Source organism: Alexandromys fortis, unplaced genomic scaffold (genome assembly GCF_014885135.2).
Source record: "Alexandromys fortis isolate MF-2015 unplaced genomic scaffold, M_Fortis_MF-2015_v1.1 scaffold_73, whole genome shotgun sequence".
Lineage (NCBI taxonomy): Eukaryota > Metazoa > Chordata > Mammalia > Rodentia > Cricetidae > Alexandromys > Alexandromys fortis.
Genome location: NW_026067959.1, coordinates 5463962 through 5475221, shown reverse-complemented (window position 1 = coordinate 5475221; position 11260 = coordinate 5463962). Strand labels below are relative to the sequence as shown.

The window sequence follows — 11260 nt, the reverse complement described above, 5'->3', positions numbered from 1 at the left end:
ATTGAGAAATGTCTCTCTAATATCCAGCTATAGGGCATTTTCTTAATTAGTGGTTGAGTAAAAGGGCTGAACCCAAATTGTGAGTGGTAGCATCCCTGAGATGGTTGTCCTGGCTTCATAAAGAAGGCCGACTGAGAAGACATGAGGAGCCAGTCAGTAAGCAACACACCTCCCTGCCTTCTCCATCAGATTCTGCCTCTAGGTTCCTGCCCTGACTTCCTTTGGTGATGAACTGTGATGAGGAAGTGTAAGTCAAATAAATCTTTTCCTCTCCAACTTGCTTTAGTCATGGTGTATCATCACAGCAATAATAACTTCAGCTAAGACACTAGCTAACTACCCAGTACTAATGAAATCATTGTTATTGGAAGAGAATTCACAGCCACTAACTTACTAAGATAGCATAATTCTTTTTTTTTTTTTGGTGTATTCTTGTATTTTGGTATTTTTTTTTATTGAGAATAGGAAAAAAAAAGTTTCTGCCTCCTCCCAGACTCCCATTTCCCTCCCCCTACCCCCACACACAGACCTTCAGTTAGTACCATGTTGACTAAGTCTTGGAGCTATTTAAAGCAAGAATGACAGGAACCAACTGAGAGCCTCTTAAAGCAACACAGGAAGTGGATGAAATAGTAGGGGAAAAAACTGATCCTTTTTTTACTCCAGCTAAATCTAACTATATATAAAAACACATTTGTGATAAATATCAAGGGTAATTTGTACTGATTGTCTTCTGTGCTGAAGCAAGAGTAGTTATATTGTGGATTATCATAGCAGTGTGAATGAACAAAATCAAAAGATACATCGGAGATAAAGTCATCACAACAAAGGAATGGAGAGCTAATGCCTAGATTTTTTGAAGAGATCTGAAAAAGTCTTAAACTTCCAATATAAGCTGTTATATCTGAGTATTATTTTCTGAGATAGAGATACTGGAAAAGGAACCAAATTTGGAATTAATCATATGGGAACTCAAAAGAAACACAAGGATAATAGTGTTGCATAAAGATTAAGCATAGAGGGTAGGGGAATGATATCAAAGACCCAAAACCTCAGATAGAAGACCACTATAGTGGATGATGCACAGGAAAAAAAAAACAGAATGAAAAGAATAAGTAAGAGTTAAAACTAATGAGAAAGCCACTTTTACAAGTTAAATTAAAGTTCAGCTGTATTTAACATGTTTTCAAAATGGAAGGAGAGACTCTTCAGACAAAATTTATTAGACATTACTCCTTACTTTTCTTCAGGACTAGAGTAATCTTTGTGATTCTAAAGTGCTTTATTGGACAATAGCCAATCTAAATCTTAGTAAATTAGAAAGTAAGCAATGTTTTCGGCATAGAGTGTGGTTGTGAGACTGAGACCCAGAATATGTTGCCCAAGGTAGTTATGCTCTTTTCTGTGGTCTGAGCTTTCTGACCCTCTTGTTGTTCTTTCCTGTTCCTCTTACAGCATAAGCCACCTGGGGCACATGGTGGATGCCTTATATAAACCCGCTGGAATAGGAAAAAATAAATAAAATGTGTCCATGTAGGCCTGTTGTATATTCAAGCCATGCTAAATATATCACTAATATACGTATGTTTAATTTTTTATCTCTAAGAAACTTATAAGGAGGCTTCCTCTCCCACTATAAAAAAGAGCAAAAATTAGATAGAGTTTAAAGACATGTTGTGGTTCAGATGAAATAATGACACCTATAAGTGTGACAGCTACTGTCTAGTCCCAGGGTCAAGCTTAAGGTCACTGTCAGAGTACAGAGGATGACAGGGGTGGAAGACTGGAAGAAAGTTGATGCAGAAGACAAAATTGTGACACAGATTTTATGAATCAATATTGTCTTATGTCCAAGTTACATTTTTCTTTTCTGTGAGATAATAAATCTATTATTATTATTATTATACAATAGTTGTGATTTTGCCTATTAGCTCACAAAGCAAGAAATTCTTAGCATGTAGCCTTTAAGATAAAGTAGGTCACTCCTTGGTTTAATGATTCCTGAAATCCTCTTGGAATAGTTAAGCAAGAAAACAAACAAAACACAAAAGCCTAACAACTTTAATTGCTCAGCCATCCATATAAAGCTCTCTTGATTTAACTTCCTATAGAAGATTCTACTAGCTATCCCATATTATTATGTTCTATAAATACACAGACAGTAAGACTTAAGGAATCCAGAGATCAGAGTCACATTGCTACAACAAATAAAGAAAATTTGTAGACAGAATTTTCTGTCTCACAGCCATTCAGTCCCAAAGAAACACAAAGAGGATTATACTAATTATAAACTGGTTGGCCTATTAGCTTAGGCTTATTATTAACTAGCTCTTACAACTTAAATTAATCCATAATCCTTGTCTATGTTTAGCAGTGTAGCTTGGCACCTTTTCGCAATTAGGCATTCTTACGTAGCTTCTTCTGTGTCTGCTTCATAACTGCATTTCTGCCTTTCCTCTTCCCTAAATACTCCTGGTCTGGTTGCTCCATCTATACCTGCTGCCTGGCTACATTATAGTGTACAAGAGCATTATCACATAGCAGAAAATCTTTAGGTTCAAGGATATGGTATTTTGGAAGAGAATGGTCACCATGCTTGTATGTTTGAATGCTTCTCCCCAGTTGATGGAACTGTTTAGATAGGACTGGGAGCTGTGGCCTTGTTGGAAGGGGTGTGTCACTAGGAAAGGCTTTGAAGTTTCAAAAACTCACTCTCTTCCCAGTGTGGCTTTCTCTGCCTCTAGTTGTATCTCAAGATGTGAGCTCTCAGCAACTGTTCTAGTACCATATTAATACATCCATTGTCGTGCTCCATCGTTGATGGTTATAGAATCACCCTCTGAAACTGCAAACAAGTCTCCAATTAAATGCTTTCTTTTATAAATTTCTTTGATTATGATATATTTTCGCAGCAATATAAGTGTAACTAAGATGGGGAATATTAGGGTTTTTTTATTAGCATTGTAAAACCTTACCACACATTTAATGTTTTTAAATAGTCCAACATTATTCTGTTTCAGTTCTGGAGAGAAAATGTCTGAAATGAACATGAAGAGCCTAAAACCATATTATTAGCAGGTGAGCTTCATTTGAAGACGCCAGAGAGAATCTATTTCCCCTTTCTACTTCCCCAGACTGTCAACATTTCTTCCACTTTCTGTCATGGAGTGTTCTTCTATCATTTTTGTCTCTTATTACAATGTGAAAATTTCTGTCACCATATTAAGTACTCCCATCAACAATACAGAATAATGTTCCTTTTAATTTGATCCAAGTTAATCACAGATGCAAAGTGTCTACCCATGATGGCCATACTTACAGGTTCCAATGCATGGGATGTGAGCATCTTTGGGTCAGCCTTAATTTTGCCTACCATATGGCACACTAATGCAAGTCATCTCTTTGATTGGTAAGTTCTACAGAAAGCAAAGGTTTTTATCTTTTTATTTTAAATTGCTCTTATCTTATTTTCCAAAGTACACGGATTTGATATATCTTTGAGGCATCCTTACTACTTGAGAAACATCAATGCACATATCTTTATTGATGAGTCAGATTCAATTGACTCTTTGGATATGGTTCCACTGTAGAAACTGTAATGATTACCTCTGACATGGTATCCTAATATTCTATTGCTTTGTAGAGACACCATAACACCTCTCTGGTTCTGCATGTGGGGGCATCCCTGACTGTTTTCCCTGGCCTTAGTGGCCTTCCTTAATTGAGGAGGGATAGTTCATAAACCCTTTCTTTTTTTTTTTAGCATAGAGAACAGAATGTTTATTTGGATTTTGAAGGAGTCCAAGGGCAACAGGCTAGTCACTGGGTGATGGGGTCACAGCTTTAGTCCCAGACATCTTACCTGACAGGTTCCCCTGGGGACACAGTCTGATAGCTCCCTACCTCTGGGCAGTAGACTCTCTATCCCAGGACGACTCTGCAGGAACTGTGAGCATGGCCTGAGGACCTGAGAAAGACCCAAACCCACAGATGCCAGCCTGTGGGGCCCTAAGATCAGTGGTGTCCCTTCCATCTTGCTCATATAGATGCCACCCCTTCTCTCGTCCCCCTGGAGACTGTGTGTTAATCTGCAGAGCGAGAACATGCCCACTGGTGCTAACACTGAGACCACAGGGAAGGAAAGAGCTCTTTATAGCAGGTGTGGCCTCCTGGTGTCTTCCAGCAATGCATTCTGTCTTCTGGGCTCAGGTATTGCAGTGGTTACAGTGGTCACATTGGGGCCTGGCTCAGACGCCATCAGACAGAGTTCTCAGTCAGTTCTCCTGAACCCTGGCAGCCTGAACTTCTGCAGGAGGGGAATGAAGCCCTGAAGTACGCTGTGGATCCGGTACACCAGCCCGAAGTAGATGCCGATGGTCTCCAGGGAGGCGAAGGTGAGCAGGCCGACCCCGAGGGACATGAACCAGTCTGCGTAGTAGTGATAGCACACCAGCAAGGCTCCAATGGCAAAGCAGAGGAGGACGAAATGGAAAAACTCATCGTCCTTCTTTATGTTCAGCCTTGTTAACTCAGAGGCCTCCACTTCTCTCCCCCCNTGAGCCGGAACCTCTCCTTCGGAGTCCTGACTCCCCAGCAAGCACCATTTCCCCAGCGGCACCTCCATAGAGCTGGAGCTCATCCTTCAGCACCTCCAGGTCCCCGTGGTCAGCACCAGGAGAGCCGTCCCTGTGGGCCTTCCTTCGATGTTCCCTGGGACCTCTGGAGTGGTGGTCCTCATCGCTGCTGTCTGTGAGGAGTAAACACATGCTGTAGGGCCTCAGGCTGGAAGGAGCCAGGATCACTGTCGCTCTGGTGGATGTTCTCGGTGATCCCACTTTACCTGGCTGCAGATTAGGACAGCGGCCCCTAACTTTCTGTGTCACTGTCCTCTTCGTATTTTCTGACTAAACCCTACTGCCCAGGGAAGCTTTCCTGAAGAGGAAACCAAGTTCCATGACATGCCATCTTATAGAGAGAGAGAGTCCACCAAGCACAATGGTGTAGCGTCTCCATAAACCCTTTCTTGTATTTTAGACTCTAAAGGCAAAATCACATGGCTGAAACTACCAAGTTCTGCTCCTTGCTGAAGGTGGAAGATGGTCCCTTTTTCAATTATATCTGAATCAGCTTCCTGTTTTCAATGGCTTCTTTTGCTGGTCAAGCTTCTCTTTAAATCCTTTTCAAAAGTTAGAAGCTTAACTGGGTGGGGTCTTGTCTTGGGGTTAACACCCTATTTATTCAACTTAACATCTGACTTTTCTTAATCTGTTTAACTCATTAAGCACAGAATTTAGCTCCATTATCAGCCAGACATTTTGGACAAGGGCAAAGAGCAGTCATTTTTTTTTTTTTTTTTTTTTTTTGCCAAAATATCACAAGAACAATCCCTAGGCCACTTACTAATATTCTTCTCTGAAACCTCTTGATCCAGTCATCAAAATCTATGTCACTCTCAGCACTACTGTCTTTCCGGCTCCTAAAGTGTGACCTATTAAACCCCACTTAAGGTGAAGGTGTTTAACTGATCTCCTAATCGAAAGTCTCAAAGTCCACACTCCATCAAGAAGAAGCATGATCAAGCCTGGGCTCCCCTTGATCCACTGATCTCTGTATTGTGTCCAGGAGCACTTTTATATGATGGTCTTCATTTACTTTAAAGAAAGGCTTTATAATGAAGGGTGAAAGCTACATTTACTGTGGCTATAAGGGTCAGATTTAGAGTTCAGTATTAAGGAATTAAGCTAGTCTAGCAAACTAGTGATAGTAGGTTCTTTTCTAATATCCTTGACCTTACTGGTCCCAGGAAGCTGGCTAGGTTTACATTACAGGCATGATTTCCCTCCTGTTGAGTGGGCTTTCAATTGACAGGTGTTCATTATGTGAGTAATCTTCTGGAATTGAGATTGCAATGAGATCATTTCTGTGTTTCATGGATGTTGCAGCTGGGTAGAACTGTTAACTGCTTCCTGTTCTTGGAAATTTGCATAGTATGTCTAGTACCACAAGGGCTGGATGAGAGAAAAGAGGCTTTCACATCATATCATGCTCAAATCATAAGAGCCTTGTGTCCTGACTCGATTGTGATGTCTTCAACAATAGGGTTCCAACCTTAACCTCTAGAGAAGCAAACAAGAGCTACATCAATAGTCTATATTATTTCGGGAGTTATTTTGACTCTACTCAACCATTTAAAATGATAGTTCTCATGGCTGGTACTGGTAATTTTTTTGGCCAAGTGTTTTAACTTTCTAAATATATATGTTTAGGTAAATATAAATTACTATTATCTAACTTTGATGATGTGATGCTTTTGTTTTATTTTATTATGTTTTATTTTGCTATATACTTTGTTCTTCCCTCTTAGAAGCCTCCTTTTTTTAATGAGAGACAGAAATAGAGTGGTTCTGGATGAGAGGGAGGAACAGAGGAGCTGGACAGAGTAGAGGGAAACAAAACACTAATAAGGATATGTTGTATGAGAAAAAAATTCTAGTTTTAATAAAAGGGAAAATAGTATGATTTCATTGATACTATCAAACAACCCTAGAGTTAAGTAAAAACAATTCCTGAAATATGAGAAATGGTTTGCATTTATATATTTATTCAGTTATTACTGAATATTTAGCTTTATATAATTATATACAGTCTATGGGATATCCTGAAACTATTTTTACCTAAAATGTGTGATTTTTTTGGCAAATATAAATAGTTAAATAATATTTGGTTCAATTGTTGTACTTTACAACTGCTGCATCAAAAAGTTGTGAAAGTAGAGCCACATATCCGAGGAGGGGGCTTAAGAAAATGAATTATGTTGGTCACACACTTACATTTTGAGAAGTACATTGTTTCTAAAATATGGCAATACAGCTTTATTTCTCATATGAAATTTAAGGGTTATCAGGTGGAAACGATCCAGGAAAAACACAAGAAGAAGATATAAATGCAGAGACCTATTCATTTCACACTTAGGAGTCTCATAAAAACACAGATATACTTTTGTATTCCTATTTATAAGTTTTTCTACAAAAGTTAAACATTACTGTTGAGAATGTATTGTTTTTATCTTGAATAAGCATCTTTTTAGTTAAAGACAAGGCTAGGGGAGTGTTTCTGGTCTTGGAGCAAGTATAGCTAATAATAACACCATGCATCCTTTTTAATTAAATACGGATTTTCTATAAGATGAAGGAAAACTTCTGAATGACATATAATATATAACAAAAGCCTGTGAACATGACAAAATAATAAATAATTACTTACTTAGCATAAAAAGCATAAGCATTCTATTAATAGATACAACTTTTTGGAGATACTATGTCCTAACCACACCTCTCAAATCTTACTATTGACAATATATAAAAGCATATTTTAAAAGTGTATACCAAAATGTATATAAAAGTATCTGATGTTCTATAACCCCCTTCATGGACTTCCATAACCTAGTTAGCCCCATGGAAGACAACTCCTAGAAGCAACTGACTACCTGGCTATTGTCTGAGAATTAAGTATCTTGTTCTCTTTGTTTCTTTGAGGTACATTTGTGTAACTTGTCAGAGCCTGCCTGTACCAGGATTGAGGTTCATTCTCACAAAAGGAATTGGTTTGATCTTCATTTTTCAATAGCTTTCTTCTCTTCCCCATCCCCATCCTTGACCATTTTCAACAAGTCTTGGGGGAAAGAATTATTTGTACGCCCATGTGTCTGAGTGTCTATTTCCTGGGGAAGTCAACCTAAAAAGAACTGCATAATTTGGGCAGGAAGGAAATCACAATTTCAAAGTTTAAAGGAGGATCTTTAAATGGTCCTATTTTCAAAATAGTGAGACTATAAAGAGAGATAAAAGAGAATTAAGGAATGAGGATTGGGATGTGACAACATGGGTGTGAAATTGAGCAAAAAATAAATTTCAGTCGAATATCAGACAAATTGTTGTGATGAGCAAGTCCTCTAGACAATAAAAGGAAAGAAAAGAAATATTCTTGGCACAGGGGTAGAAGTCCATTGCTTGAGGCATTTAACTGTAGACGCAACAACATGTTGTCAATAACAATGGCAAATGGCTGTGGATGGACGTGATAACCTAATAGGAGTTTTCCATCTCTAATATCTATGATTGTGTGATTCAATTCAAATACAGCCGTTTACTGTCTCTCGAGTGTGTAATACACTTCAATTGTGAAGTGCTACAATTTCAATACTAATACAGTTGAACTGACAGACATGCCACCTAAAGTACCTGGTCGAGTTTGAAATGCAAGCAGTCCTTTTGCAGAATGACCTCCTAATCCGCCATTAGGCAGAAATAATACTTAAAAACAACGGCAGCTCATTAACAAGACAATGTCAAGCCTTCAAATGCTGAGGAAAATTATTTCTTAAAGAATAAAAGAACCTGACTCATGTTGTTTCATGAACAATACCAGTCTGTGCAGCCACTAGTCCGCAATAGATGCCAATCGCAAGCCATGCAGCTCACTGCACTTTCACGGGAAGTCTGTCTCTGTCAGCGTCAAAACCATTGAACCGAGAAATCTACAGTGTCTAAACGATGTTGCGAGCTTCACTCCTATGTCTGTGTTTATTGATACAACAGATGTGGCTAACCTCAGAAGTGGGCCAGACATTTTGTCACTCCGTTTGGAAAGGGTGACTTCCCTAGCAGTCCTTTCTCTCTACAAGTGCACGCCATGCCTTCCCATCCCCCTACAGTTATGATATACATACAATTCATGACTTAATGATTCCTGTTTGATTACTAGTGAAAATAAAGGCGAGGCAAAGTGATGTGGTTAGCTCTTCATGAATGGAGCTTCCCCAAAGGCAGTAACAACCTATAGCACAGACCTAGAATCCTGAGCCTGATTGAGGAAGCGATGTTAAGAGGAACAAGATACAATATCATGGGCTCTAAACAGTGTTTCTCCATTACTCTTGGCCTGCTTTATTCTTTTTCATATTTGTACTCCAGCATACACAAAAGAAAGAAAATAAAGCATTGTTTTATGTTGCCCAAATCAATGAATAAAGATTTCACTTCAAAGAAACAAAGAAGTTCAGGCTTTCTGCTTGATTCCGGGATATTATGAAGACCATACTGAGTGACTTCTTAATGCCAGTTAAAAACATACAGATGCACAGGTGAAACTGCAAGTGCTTTATTTTTTTTTTATTTTTTATCTTTAAAAATATGTATCTGCTTATTTATTGGATGAGCACATGAGCTTTAATCCAGGTACTCAAGAGTTAGATGGATTTCTGTGAGTTTGAGGCTAGCAGGGTCTGTCTAAAAAGCCTCAGGCCAGCCAAAGCTACATAGTGGAACCTTGTCTCAAAAAATGTATATATGTGCGTGCACAGTGTGTGTGAATGTGTGTGTGTGTGTGTGTGTGTGTGTGTAATCACAGGTAGGAGGATGCCTACCTGTGCCAGCACACATATGTGCAGAGGACAAGTTATAGAAATCAGTTCTCCCTTCCATTCTGTGTCACAGGTATCAACTCAGTCAATCAGGCAGGGTAGCAAGGCAGGGTATTATACACTGATTTCTCTTGCTGCCCCCAAAGTCCCTTTAAAAATAAGGAAACATCAGAAAGCATAACTCTGATTTCTTTCATTTTCCTCTCAGAAAACCTGGGTGGGATGGGCTTTACCTGCTCGAACATTATATGTGTTAGCCAGAAGATAATGCAGCCACTTCAGAAAACCATAAAAGTTCATGCACCCTTAACTTGTAAATCTTACAGCATTAACTGATTCAACCGTGAGCCAAAATGCAAAACCTCTCATCAACTTGAAGTCCCAATGTTCTGATCATAGAGACAAAGAAGGGCAAATTTCTGCGATTCTTTATCCTTTTATAATACAACCCAGTCTCTTTCATTCCATGGTTAATAATCACATCCACTCTTTCCCATATCCCCTGCATTCTATTAAGTTTTGCCTTCCATTAGACATTGATTGATTTTTAAGTCTAATCTTTCATCAAAAAAGCTAACATAGTCTTTTGCTATTATTTTATAAAAAAATATCATAAATGTGAATTTATCTCCCACATTCACTGCAAAATAGTTTCCGTCCTCATATATATTTCTTTCCTTTCATTGATTACTTCAAGTTACTTGGTCAATAATAAGGATATAGTTGCTTTATTGTAAAACTTTCAACCACTCAAAGGAAGAATTGCACAAATTTCCATGTAATCTTCACCCAGCTTCCAAAATTTCTTAACATTTGGTCAGACAGCTAACATATTTGTAACCTAAAAAGTAATTATTGTCAGGGCATCATTTTGAAAAGCAAAATTATCATTCTGTAAGTAGTACGCTCTCAACCCATCTTAATTACACTAGCTTGGTACAAATAGAAGCAAAACAACTTATATTTGCCTTAATACGTCAGTAGAATGTAACTTGAAATTTTTGGCAAATTAAATTTTAATTAAGACAAAAGAATGAGTATATTAAATATCCATATTATACACAAGTCCTCTTTTAAATGGCCCTAAATTTCATGCTGGTATTTATCCCAACTAATATCCCCTTTAATCATACTTTCATGTCAGAATAATTTTAAACATGCTTTTGAGAGTTTTTAGAGTCCTGTGCACATGTATGAAACGCACATGTGCATTTGAGTACCCCCAGAAGCCAGGAGAGCACTGAATCCCTTAGAGCCGAAGTTACAGAAAGTTGTGAGTCCTCTGGTGTGGGTCTAATAGTCTTCTCAGGACAAGTAAGTACTCTAAACTACTTAAATATATATTTTAGTGACTTGTAGAAAAGGAAACTACAATCTGGACTTTCTAAGAAGCACTGAAAGCTCCAAGAGGGGTGAGGCCAAGGGTTTGAAGTTAATATATATGTGCAATATATGATACCTCTTGTCCTCCATCTTTTAAGGATAGTCTGAAGTCAAGTGCCAATAGTATGAAGGTAAGATAGTATAAACATGAACCTATATTTTAAAATTAAGTGCATAATGAGTCATCTGTGGTAGTGCACACACCTGTCACTCAAACTCTCAAGAGTCTTAGGCAGGATGACTACATAAAGATGTAGGCCAGCCTGGACCACAGGGAAGATCTTCTCTCTAAAAATAAATATTGCTGAAGCTATAATTGTTCCTTCTTTGTCATATCCATTTCTCTACCCCCAACTTTATTTTACTCTCAAATAGATGATTATTGGATATAAACAGCCAGCTACAAACAAAATATAATTCTGTAAGATATTTTTCTAACCAAAAACAAATGAGGAC

At 38.2% G+C, this 11260-nt stretch overlaps 1 pseudogene; it reads right to left on the bottom strand.

Moving 5' to 3' along the window:
- Positions 1–4089: 4089 nt before the first annotated feature.
- Positions 4090–4766, bottom strand: LOC126507950 (transmembrane protein 40-like; annotated as a pseudogene).
- Positions 4767–11260: the final 6494 nt, after the last annotated feature.